Source organism: Notechis scutatus, chromosome 1 (genome assembly GCF_049901735.1).
Source record: "Notechis scutatus isolate UNSWTSFEM ecotype Mainland chromosome 1, rNotScu1.2, whole genome shotgun sequence".
NCBI lineage: Eukaryota > Metazoa > Chordata > Lepidosauria > Squamata > Elapidae > Notechis > Notechis scutatus.
The window spans coordinates 153707820-153721608 of NC_142009.1; the positions used below are offsets into that span (position 1 = coordinate 153707820).

General features: G+C 37.8%; 1 long non-coding RNA gene across 1 annotated transcript in view; it reads right to left on the bottom strand.

The window, feature by feature from the left end:
* Nucleotides 1-3259: 3259 nt before the first annotated feature.
* The window catches only part of LOC148133052 (uncharacterized), a 124962-nt gene continuing 114432 nt past the window's right edge, over nucleotides 3260-13789 (bottom strand). Inside the window, exon 3 of the long non-coding RNA XR_015746342.1 lies at nucleotides 3260-4136. This is a non-coding gene — a long non-coding RNA (uncharacterized LOC148133052). The remainder of the gene's footprint in view (nucleotides 4137-13789) is intronic.

Sequence of the window (13789 nt, forward strand, 5' to 3'; positions counted from 1 at the left end):
GAAGTAAGTAATAAGCATAGGGAACCAATATAACAGAAGTTATTAATCAGAATAAAAATTTAGCAGGAGTTTCTACCTCATTTAAGAAAATCTAATATTTTAAATTTGTATCTTGAGAGAAATTTTAAGAATATGTGGTAAGATTCTATGTAAAGAATTATAGTTATAGTTTTCGTGTTAAATTCTCCTTGCAGATTTTTTAAAATGCATCCTTATTTTTACATTAATGTCCTACAGCTTAGTCTCCCATTCTTCTGAAGCAGAAATTACATATATTTTCTCACGAGAATTATACTGTCAGGGTAACGGCAGTTACACCAATTAAATCATGAGCCTTAAGCCACAGTCCCAAAGCTAGAGGATTTATTTCAACGTAACATTCTACGTCAGACACTAATCTGGGTGTAGCCAACATTGAGATACATAATTCACTGTCACCCTTTATCCTGCTTTCCCCTCCACCCCTCTGGGTGTATCATCCAACGAAAAAACATCCATAGCCAAGAGTCATCAATCATGCTCTCCAATTAGGTTTTTTCACAGCAGAAGCTTCAGCCATCTAATCGGTCTTAGAAGAAAATATGAACTGAATGTATTTTCGATTTACCCTGTTGCCAGCTCTTTGAAACTCCCCCCTTCTTTCTGTTGTCAACTACAAAACGTGTATATACTCATCAATCTGGAACCCACATTACATATCTCATATTAATACAGTTGAGAAAGTCCAGAAATATTTCACAAGAAGAGTTCTCCACTCCTCTACTCATTGCAGAATACCTTATGCCACCAGACTTGAAATTCTAGACCTAGAAAAGCTAGAACTACGCCGCCTTCTGTCCGATCTAAGTATAGTATATAAAATCATACATTGCAATGTCCTACCTGTCAATGAATACTTCAGCTTCAACCATAACAATACAAGAGCAAACAATAGATACAAACTCAAGGTTAATGGCACCAAACTTGATTGCAGGAAATACGACTTCAGCAACAGAGTGGTCAATGTCTGGAATACTCTACCTGACTCTGTGGTTTCTTCCCCAAACCCCAAAAACTTTAACCTTAGACTGTCTACTATTGACCTCACCCCTTTCCTAAGAGGTCTGCAGGGGGCATGCATAAGCGCATCAATGTGCCTACAGTCCCTGTCCTATTGTTTCTTTTATTTTTCTTATATATATATCCATGTATTCATAACTATGTTTTTCCTTATACCTATGATCTTGTAAGCAATTGACAAACCAAAAAAAAATAAATAAACAATAAAAACAAAGTACCAGCAGAGGGGAAAAAAACTCCAGAGAAGTTCCTGAGACAGGAAGTCTAGTCCTGCCAAGAATATAATAAGGGTTAATGGAGAGGCAGTTTCTGTAAGCAACACCAGAATGTTTCCTTCCTGCCTTCCTTACAGGATTAGCCCAGTAATTTCTTCTAACAACCGGTTCTCCGAACTGCTTAGAATGTTAACAACTGGTTCTAGTGAATAGGTGCGAGCTGGTAGAATCTCACCCCTGACCTTGTTGATGTACATGCCTAATTGGAGAAACTGATTTAGGGCACATGCAGAGGGGAGGGGGGAAGCAGGGTCACAGATGACTGTAATTACACATGCCATAACTGGCTTCATACAGGTCATGCCAATATGCCTCCTAATGAATTATTTGAAGTTTTTTGAATTTCGGCTCAAGGCTCATGATTTAATTGTACTTTTAGGACTTTTTTTAAAAAAAGATAAGAATGATCTATTTTGGATAATCAAAATGGGGTAATATATACTAACAAAATGTTTCTGTTTTCTCAGAGTATAATATTCACAGTAAATTTTATATTTATCTTCCATTGATATTCCCACTGTTGCATATCAGTTGTCCTTTTAAATTTTGCAACCATTCAATCATACAATCTTTGGCTTCTTTACTTTGATGTTGACAAAGTTGTTCTTGGGATCTGTTGAAACCCCTCTCTCAGCTTAGCAGTCACATCCCTGAGTGCTCCTACCATTACTGGGATCCCTGCGGCATTTATTTTCCACATCTGGAATGTGTAATGATTAGAGCACAGCCTTTGACACAGAAGACCAGGGTTCAAATCCTGACTGGTACCTCCCTTAATAGTAGGGGTCTTTGGGCAAAGACCCTAATGAGGGAACTGCCTAACTCAACAATGAAATTGACACAAAGTAAGAAAATCATGCTGGCTTGGACATCACCTGGATTAACATGTAAGAGGTCAGGGAACCAGGACAATACATATGAAAATTCAGTCAAGTCTCTGAGTTTCCAGCTTGTTATTGTAATTTCTTTTGAACACTAGTTATCTAAAGATATTGAAACCAGTGACGTGTTCCAAGGAAAGAAATATCAAAAGATTCATCTTTGTTTTATTAAAAATTAATTCATGTAACCTATGCAAATTATTCTCTCTCCAATGTTCAAATATTTTGTATGTTTACCTTATTTATTAGATATTATTAGTATAGTGCTTATAATTAATTTCTTAAAGCTGGAAGAGATTTGTATCAACTAAAGATATTTATGTAAGCCTTTTGGGAGTCTTTCAAATGAGGCAAACTTCTAGTCTTATTGCAATATGATCCAATCTGCAATGAAAGTAAGATAACTATCTTGATAATACATATTTGATAACTACATATTCTCAATGATTAGAGAGATCACTACCATAGAGGAGGTCAAGTTTTAACTTGAGTTCCAGGGAGCATTCCTCACCGTTGCAGTTTAAAAGAAGGAATTGCCTTGTAGTATTTACAGTCTGTGTGGAATTTTAATTTTGTGGGATTGGGTATCAACTAGTGATTAGGAATGGTGTTAGTTCTATTGGTCTGCCTTATCAGTCTTGTATATGGTTAGAACCCATATCTTACTGGATTCCAACCACACGGGGTGGTAAAAGATCATAACTGGTTCATTTATTCTGATGACTACTTTATTTTAGTGCAGGGTTTCCAGGAATTCTCTGGTACTTCTACTATATTGTCATTATTCCCATATTTTTCAGTTGAATGTTCATAACCATACACAGTGACTTTGCAGAATTAAATCCTCTAATTGGTGCAAAAGTTGTTTTTCCTCTTCAGATCAATTTCATGTAATAATTTACATGTTGCTTTTGTTAATCCAATGTTTTGATCATGAACTATATTGCTATAGATGGTCCATTACTGATTCTAAAAAAAATTGAATGGGTAACTGTAAGTACAACTCAACAATTCATTCCTAAAATTTTATTTCCTTGCTCTATGTATCATTCCAATCATTCTAATATCAGTAAAAATAAAGGAGAGACAGGACAAATTTGTCATTTTATAATACATTTGGGAGATAAAAATCAATTTACCATCAACTTGTAAACACTTCTAAACACTATCCATGTGAGAAAATCTAAGCTGCAATTCATCTTTATCTTCCTCAATGTCACAACTATAAAAGATTATTCCAAATCATTAAAAACTTTATCTTCATTAAGAAAAACCATAGATGCTTTCTTATTTTTTATAATTAGCAGAGGCATTCAAGATATATTTTATATTCTCTTTTACAGTCAAATTCAGACTGATCAGGGCAAATTAGTTCAGTTAGAAACCTATTTGGTCTTCTTTCAATTCTTAATCTTTGTTTTAATTTGAAGACATATGAAAACAGATACCAAGACACTAAATTATGCCACCCAGGATTTATCTGTAATTAAAAATAACAATACCACACCATGGGCACAGCATCCCACACAAAACTGCAAAAGTCAGTGGATGTGGCTCTCGTGAGAGTCATTTGCTCTGTGATGTTCCAAATATCTTTCTTGGTCCTTGTGGAATAATCCACTTCTGTTTGGGCCTGGAATCATATGAATACATACTTGAGACTAAAATCTCTGTTAAATATAGTGGGATAAACTCAGAGATAGGAACAGACAAATGGTTTGAAAGAGATCCTTTGGGACAAATAGAAGCATATATGAAGTACCTCTTTAAATCATTAAAACATCCACGTGTGGAAACAGCTGGAGGTAGTTTCTGAAGTACCATGGAAGAAAGAGATGCTTCATCCGCACCTTGCACAACCTCAAGCGACTCTTTTTGATGACTTCCACAATCCTACTCAGCAAGCAGTTCTGCTTTCCCACTAGAGATGAGTTAGTCAAACCCAACAATGTGGGTGAAGTGTGAACCATGCCTTCAATCACCATCGAAATCAATGTCACTTAGAAAGGCAGACATTGGCTGAAACACAGACTTTCATTTCTGTAATTGTATATTATTATATTTCTTGCTCATAGTCCTGAAGTTCAACGTAGTTTTCTACTTCACTGAAACCAAAAAATATATACCCCTTATTTCTGTCTAACATCCAATATTATATAAATGTGGGGCGATATCAAATTGTTGCCTTCTTTCCAGCTTTTAGCCTCCTTAGAAACAGATCACTTCAAGGCTTCCCATGCAATGTTATAAGCATTCCCCTAACATAACATTATGAAGCTGGTCAGACCTTGGTTTTTTACAGTGTTTTATGTTACAACCCAATTAAACTCTTACAGTGCCCTTGCATGTACTTAGAGTCTAGAATTTCACTAAACACACTGAATGCTTTATTTGGGGGGACCTTTGTGACACTGCCTAAGCAGTTTTAAGCAGGCTGAAAAATATGTTTCCAGTCAATCTCGCTCTTGAGAGATACATTATACACCATTGGCTAGCACAGAGTCATAAACCATCATCTTTCCTGATTGCAAGATGCAGGCGGTTATTATACCAATAACTGCCCACAGCTACAGAATTTAGCAGGGAAAAAAAGACAATTATTCCCAGTATTTCACAGAGCCCTACTCTAACAAATTATATGAAGATTAACTAATGGCAGCTGCAGTCACTGGATAGTTAGTCAAATTGGGCATGACGTGTCTGCCTGATGCTGTCTATTCTTAGAGAAGGTTCTTTGCCAGCCTTTGGTACAAGGTATATTTTTTTCTAAAATCAGACTGGATGTTGAGTCTTTCCCTTGCCTGGAACAGAATGGTTGCCCAAATCTACCATTAACAACGTTTCCAAACATTTAGAAGTAAATCTAATATATTCCTGCCTTTTTGCTAAGAAAGAAAATCCAGTGTGCATAATCAAGTGAAGGAAATATCTTTCCCAGTCTAAAATATAATGACGGATTAAGAACTGGTTTAGTCCCTTTCAGGGGGAGTGGGCCATCCATCAGCCTAGAAGGAAATGCTCTGTCATCTCTTGAACTATGGCGGTCTTCAATGCTTGGCTAATTTCATGAATGGGCATCAAGATTTGGTGCCATCATTTCCTAAAAGAAAGAGGAGGAAGGCTCTAGAGCAGTAGGAAAAGGGCAACATTTACCTTTAACAGAATAACAGAGTTAGAAGGGACCTTGGAGGTCTTCTAATCCAACTCCTTGCTTAAGCAGGAGACCCTGTACCATTTCAGACAAATAATTGTCCAATCTCACCTTTAAAAACCCCTGTGTTGGAGCACCCACAACTTCTGTAGACAAGTTATTCCATTGATTAATTGTTCTCACTGTCAGGAAATTTCTCCTTAGTTCTAGGTTGCTCCTCTCCGTGCTTCTATTTTTTTTTTTTAATACAAAAAAGGGTCCTTTATTCTGCTTTTTATCCTGCTTTGAGAAAGAGGAACAGCTTATCCATGCCAATTCTGTTCAGATCTCAAGTAATGTGTCAGGAACCAGAGCATGCTCTGAGCTACTTGGAACTCCTTAGAAGATCGATGGTATACTTAAAATACAGAAATATATTCTCATGTTTCAAGCAGGTATATCACATTCCGAAAAAGAGGAATCTTCACCAATGCAAATAATAAAAGGGTTTTGGGGTTTGATTATAGTTACTCTGAGCTTGACAGATTCATTTCCACCATCTTTTAAAATCAAAAAAGGTGATCAGATTGAAGACACCATCCAACAGAGACTAAACAGGGAATGGAGAATATGATGACTAGCTTCAGGGTTGACTCAGCCTTTCATCTTTCTGAGGTTGGCAAAATGAGAACCAAGATTGTTGGAAACAATATGCTGACTCTGTAAACTGCTTAGAGAGGGCTATAAAAGTATTGTGGAGCTGTATCTAAGTGCTGCTGCTATTGCTATGTATAATGTTACTGAAGAAAAAGCAGGTTCTGGAACTACGTAATGTGTTGCTTGCCGTTGCTACAAAATCTGGGGATCTGCAGGAATGGGTGGTTTTATTTTTTAGCTACATGGTGACAGTCTTATGCTCTCTGAAAGGACAATGAGTAAGAACTTGGTCAGGCCAGACTTTCCATTCCCAAACAAAATCCCAGCTACTGACATTTGCCTAATTATCTCTCCTCCTCATCTGCCATTTCTTGAACACCTCATTCAGATGCCAGGCATTTCTGATATTATTCATGTAGCTAAAAACATCATCTTTTCATATAAATGGACTTAATTAAGTGAAGGGGGGAGAAAGAGTAACATCCTTCCTTCCTTTGAGCAATAGGAGCCTACCTGTACCAAGAGTGGTCTGAAACTTCACATGCTACCTTCTCAAAGAAGATGTTTCCCCATGACCTCCCAGCAAAAGCTCTGCATCCCTCCCTAGGAATTTGTTCTTTGTGGCTTTTACGCTGGGTCTAGAGGCATGATAATTTTCCCCTGTTGTTTCAGGGTGAATTACTCCCCAGCCCTCAAAATAAAGCTTTTTTTTTTTTTTTGCACAAGTCTCAGTGCAGAAGAATCTGGTGTTTGTCTCTTGCCATGCTAGGTTGCAGTATCCAAATAGGACTGTCAAAAGAAATGAGATTTTCCTTGACTAGTTCTATCATTCTTACAAGAAAGTAAGTCACTGGACCTATTTTCTTAACTGCAAATATTCACTTCATGGAGTTTTAGAGAGGAATATGGACAGACTACATCCCTTGCCTTTGTTTCCTCTCACTTGCAATGTTAATGTCCAGCATTTATGTTTGGATAGCTTGTTCATGGACTCCAACTCAATGGTGTTTAGCAGGTTATAAGAATGCCATCTGAAAGCAAACCCCAATCCTCCTTTTTTCTCATTTCCAGAGCCCCTCTACTTACAGTGGCTAAATTTAGTGATGTGATTGACTGCCATTTTGAAGAAAGAATCATAAAAAAACTTGTAGCACAGACTCCTTTAAACAAATGTAATGAAAAGCACTTTGCCAAACATCAGGCCTAAAACATATATCGACTGCATGTTTGCTGAAATACCCCACTTTCTGTAGTCCTTTGGCTCTTGATAAGCTTCATAGTAACTGAATTGAGTTCACGGCCTGGATGGAAAGATTCTATACCAGAAGATGAAGAATCTGAAAGGGGCTATGCAAAACATTATATTCATTGGTTGTGGGTGCTCTCTGGCAGAATAGTGTTCCTGGACTATCAGTGATTGTGAGTGTGAGTGTGTTAAGCAACCCTCCTTTGGTTGTCAACCACCATATTTTCTCAGTCAGACTGATTTGGTAAAAGTTGATCCAAGCTTGGCTTGATATCTCTTTACATTATAGCATGTATTCCTTATGAGGCTGCAAGTTTAAAGGAATAGTGTATGTTATAGTCCTCAAAGCTTTGAATGGCCAAAGCATCAACTGTTCTGTTTTGCTACAAATATGTCCAATGATCTGCAAGAGAGACATTTTTGAGAATACCATTGTCCATTATCGGACATGCAGGAAAGAACTTCTTTCTATCTTTCTCTAGTGGTGGAAGGCTCTTTTTACAGTTTCAACTGGCCCCTGCTTTCTTAATTTTATAGGAAATAAAGACCCATCTTATTTATTTGTCCTTCTAGATGATAAAAGATATGAAATGGAAGGATGCTTATAGTTCATCAAGCAAAGCCTCCTGCTCAATACAGAGATCTATTAAACTACTCCCATACATCCAAATAGACCTCATTTAAAAATCTCTATTGAGAGTGAGTCCACCAGACCAACAGGTTCATCACTCTTATCATCAAGAATTTCCTTCTAATATTCATCCTGACTCTCTTTTTGTTACAAGCTGATGCTTGTCAGGATCTCAGTTTCAACAGAGCTCAGTTCCACATCCTTTATCCATGCTAGTCTTCAAGATACATGTAGACTGCTATCATATTCCTCCTTAGATTTCGTTTTTGCAAACACAAGTGCTTTTATATTGTCTACATCTGAACATAAGTTCTCCAGAACAATATAGACCATATTTTCAGCGTGTTGTGTCATGTGTAAGCCACCACAGAGGGGTGACAAGCTTCTTTTCTTCTCCAAGGACATCTCTAAAAGCCACTCAGAAGTGTCTACTCACTTTCTACAACCTACTTAATTTACACATTCAGGGCAGAGGAAACCTGTTTTACCAGTGTATGCTACACTGCTGGTGGACAGATTCACGCATTCTGGGTTCCGTTTGCTTCTTCCTAAGCCACATTTAATGAGCCCAGCAACCATTAAGTTTAGTAGTGCTACAAGAATACACTGTTCTTGTTCGTGTAGAGTGTAACACTCTAATGTGTTACATAATTAGTCAAATTATGTGTCTGAAGACGTATTAGCCCCAGTAATTCATTCAGGCAAGTGGGCCCCTTCTCTGTGTACACTAACACATTTCCAAAGTTCTTACAACAGCACTATCTCATTTTCTACTCTTTTGAGCTTTGAAATTCATGCGCGAATGAACTGATACCTTTCTTTGGTGGTGGTGATACAATGTAACAATATTAATTCCATGTGACGCAATCTAGCATCGGCTTTAAAAAGACGTAATACACGTATACTCACCACATTCCTATTCTTTTCCACTTGTGAAGGCAATAGGGACATGGTGAGTGTAAGTATATTCCAATTAATATACTTAATTGTGGGTATTAATCATAAACACTATGATATAACTTTAAGTTTAAAATGAAAATTCCAGTCTAAAGCCTGCCCATGTTTACAAAGATGAACAAAGTGCGGTTCAGTATTTGGAGCTTATTGCTGAGTAAATTACACATAGAATTAAGTTTCTTTTTAAATTTTATTTTGAATATATTACATGACTTCTCAGTGCACACAAGATATGCCAATTTACAGCCATATTTTTTTTAAATAACAGATCTAGATCTACAAAGTCCAGGACCATCACTAGATGGCAGCAAAGAGATACTTTTCTGTCTCCGTTTGCTGTCATCAAGTGATCATCTGGAATTTTGCAGCCCAAATCTGGAGGCCTTAATTTCATGAAATCAGATTTCAAAGTAGGCTTATGTTATTGCGTTGCTCAAGGGAGGGATTCTTATCAGTGAACGTTTCCCTTTTGTCACATGCATTACACTCTTTATTGATGTTTGCAGCAGCGGTACTCCTTGATTTCTGAGAAAGGTTCATTGCCTATAGGCTGTAAAGGAGATAAACATCTTACAACCCTCTTTTTAATTACTCAAAGACACCAAACATTGGAAAAATCCCCCAGTCACTTCCGATCTGCTTGGAGCTGGTTTCATAGCTAAGCATGTAAACTCTGGGGGAAATGAATCCCAGTGCTACTAGAGTTGGCATAACACATTTTGGCTCTTTCCCTTGGAATGCTCTTTAAGAGAAAGAAAGGTAATTTCAATGCCTTTATTTTAATCCTGATCCTTAGAAATGCATATATCCATGTTCATTTCTAAAGATTAACATAGTGATGGATGGATGTAAATATAAGATAGATAGATGATAGATAGATAGATAGATAGATAGATAGATAGATAGATAGATAGATAGATAGATAGATAGATGATAGATAGATGGATGGATGGCATGGATGGATGCATGGATGGATGCATGGTTGGATGGATGCATGGATGGATGGATGATAGATAGATAGATAGATAGATAGATAGATAGATAGATAGATAGATAGATAGATGATCGATAGATGATAGATGGATAGGATAGGATAGGATAGGAAGAGATAATAGACAGACAGACAGACAGACAGACAGACAGACAGACAGACAGACAGATGATAGTGTTTTGAAGTGGGGTGGTGGTGGGAGATAATACATTATTGTGGTCCCAAGCGAAGTGGTTTATGGAAGACCCTTCACTTCTTATAGAAAAGGCCTTTGGCAGAAAGTCATCTGAATAAAGAAAATGGGGATTGGCATTTTTGTTTCCTGTCATGCCATGAGATAGTAAGAAAAACTAAAACTGTGGATCCTACCTGATATCTGAACTGTTCTAATTAAAGCTGGGCTGCTGAGTCCAGGAGACTGATTTTATTGTCTTTATTAACTGTGGCCATAAAGGTGCTTTTTCAAGAGGCAACTGAACTTTCTTAGTTTTTTTTCCCCTTGGAAACGTTTCCCTTTTCATCCAGGAAGGTTCTTCAGTTCTAACATTTTTCAAGGAAAAAAACCAAAGGAAGTCCAGTTGCCTCTTGAAAAAGCACCTTTAGGAGAACCACGACCTGGATGACTAAGAAGCTCCATAGACACCCTGACTGTTGCCCGTTTTTCTCATAAGCCTGGTGCACATGAATGCCCAAAGCAAGCAGAGGTTTCCACCAAATGAAGAAACATTGCATGCAAGCGGTGCCCATTATGTATTTGTGATGTCACAACTCCAATACAAAAGGGGCAGAGTTTGTATCACCATATGCATTTTGCCATTTGCCCTCCTTCCTCAAGGATGCCCATACAGGTGCACAAAGCCATTTCTTTGCATCTATATTTAAAAAATATTCTGACTGTAAAATAAGATCAAAGGCCAATATATTTGGTAGGGTTGATTGCTTAAATTTAAATAAATAAAGTTAAGTACTTAACCACCAGCAGCAGCCAAAAAGGGTATGCAACTTTGACACATATTAGAGAAAGCAAGTTTCTCTTATCATGAGAATTCAAAGAAGCATGTCCTACCTCACATACAAACACATACATACACGCCAACAGATGGAAAACATTTGAAGGAATCACAAAGCACATGTATGTAAGTTAATATAAGAAATATGTCATAATTTTAATATTTATTCAGGTATCGATAATAAAAGGAGCCATTTAATTCCAGACCAGGAGTACAACTTTACTGGAAATGGACCTCCGATCAGGATGTTTCCAGGTGAGTCAATATTCTGCATGAATATTTCCAGTATTTATCATCATTAGCCCTAATGATGGATATCTGTGTAAGAAACACTGCTGCATGATTTCGTTGGCAACTAGTAAAACAGGAAAACTTTCCCCTAGGACACGGGGGTCAAATCTGCCACGTCACATAGCCATCATGTGATGTTTCACAATGTTTCTCCCATTCAGAGAGCTGGGGTGGGCATGGTCTGCGCATGACACATCCAGCCCATGGCCGCCAGTGTCAACTAAAAAAAAGAAATACTTCTTTGTTCTTTTTAGTTGCCAGCAGAAAGGGAGTGGGGGAAAGTAGTGCATTTCTGAAATACTTCAGATAATTGCTAGGCAGCCCAAAGCTGTCGGCGTGCAAGAACATTAATGGAGAGCATGATTGATGACTCCTGGCTATGGATGTGTCCCATTGGAGAATATACATCCAGGGGGTGCGGGGAAGACCAAGGTCAAGGGGGAAATGAATGATGTATTTTAGTGTCGGCTGCACCCAGATAACGCTGACATGGCCACTCCTAATAATTTTTTTTTTTTTTTACTCTGAGAAATGCGGCTAGAGACTTATGATTTGAATTGGGGTGGATTTGTTGGAGCCCTGACAGCCAGTTTGACACCCCTTCCCTCAGACAATTCTTTTTATCTTATTAAAAAAGTGAATAAGCAATTTGTTTATGGAACATAACAACCTACATGGGAGAAATCTCTGTGGTGTGGTCAAAAGCTCTATATTACTACGATTGAATTGGGGAGTGAAAATACAAGCTAGAAATCAAATGTACCATCTGTGGTTAATCATGGTGAATGTGATTAACCATTGAAATAAACTTCCTATGGAAAGGCCTTCATTCTATGTTAATTTTCCCTCTTTTCTTTAAGAGCTGGGGAGGAATTCAGCTGAAAGAGGTCTTGCTGGATTCTCAATTTGGGTCATGTCAAATCTCTTCTGACATTGTGTTGATTAGAATTATCTTCAATATCAATTCTAAGCAACACAACAGGAAAAATTATATAAACCACATTACTCTTTGTTCAATAAATGCTGGAATCAATATTTTTTTTTGCAAGACTTTAAATGATTAATTTCTCACCCTGAACCAAAGAAGCCATACTGATGTTCTCCAGTATTACAGATGGAAAGTATAAAGTGAAGCAAGACGGATTAGCACAGGCAGCTCTCCATTGAAAAAGGAAAATATGGAGAAGCAAACCAAGGGTTAAAGGCCTTTTGAGCTGGGAGGCACTTTAGATTTTGTCTATCTGTGACATAACCGTAATCTGGTGTTACTGTGTGTGAGTTGCACGGTTACATATATTTGTTTAATAGATAAATAATAAATAAAAACAATCTAATTTCAAAAGAAATGTCTGAGAAGTACAGGTAGTTCTTGACTTTCAAGCACAACTGAGCACAAAATTTCTGTTGTTAAGTGAGACATTTGTTAAGTGACCTTTGCCCCATTTTATGATCATTCCTGCCACAGTTGTTAAGGGAATCCCTGCAGGTGATAAGTTACTAACCCGCTTGTTAAACAAATCTGGCTTCCCCATTGATTTTCCTTGTCAGAAGGTCGCAAAAGGTGATCACATGACCCTGGGACGCTGCAATGGCCACAAATAAGAACCAGCGGCCAAGCATCTGAATTTTGATCATATGATCATAGGGATGCTGCAAAGGTCATAACTCTGAAGAAGTGTCATAAGTCGCTTTTTTCTAGTGCTGTTGTAACTTTGAACAGTCACTGGATGAACTGTTATAAGTCAAGGACTACCTGTGCCAGCTTGCAGACACAAACCTGTGCCCCGGTTTTCATATATAGCCAATCTAATAATGCACAATTGTCTTTCCAGTCTTACTACCTGGTTCATTCCTGAGCCTTTAGGCCAGAGGTGGTATCCAGCAGGTTCTGACCAGTTCTGAAGAACCAGTAGGGGAAATTTTTGAGTAGTTCGGAGAACCTCTGACTGGCCCTGCCCCCATCTTTTCTCTGCCTCCCAAGTCCCAGCTGATCGGCTGGGGCTTCCTTTTGTTGCCCTGCACAGGAGATCAGAGCTGGAAAGCAGATTAATGGGGTGCAGTATCCTTCCGCTGCCACGCCCACCAAGCCACGCCCACCAAGCCATGCCCATGAATGTGCAGGCCTCTTTCACTCAGGCAAGGTCAATGTTCACAATGCCACCTTCAGAAAAGAACCGAGTAAAAATGGAATTCTTGGAAAAGTAACAAGGCTGAAGTATTTGGTCACTTAAGAGAACATGGCACTCAACTCAACTCTACCAAAAAATACTAGATGACCCTCTAGATCTCTGGAGGAATATTCTAATGATAGAGGAATCAAAAGTGGAAGTAAGTCTACAAGGGTATTGTTACATCTGGCGGAAACAAATCAAGTCAACTCTCTCTACTTAAGACACCCACCAATAAAATGAAGCCTTGACAAATAGTTGCATTCATCCTGTTGAAACAATAGTACAAAAAATTAATAATTGGCACAAAATATAAAATCAAAGCAATACTATTGAAATGTTAAGTCTAAGATTTAAAATCTGTAAACCTATGGAGTGATGAATCAGAATAATAAATAAGCCAAGCTAAAATTTTAAATCATGTCACCCAAATCTATGCATAAACAATGTTTAATATTAATAATATTGTGCTCATAGGGATTATAATCATGTA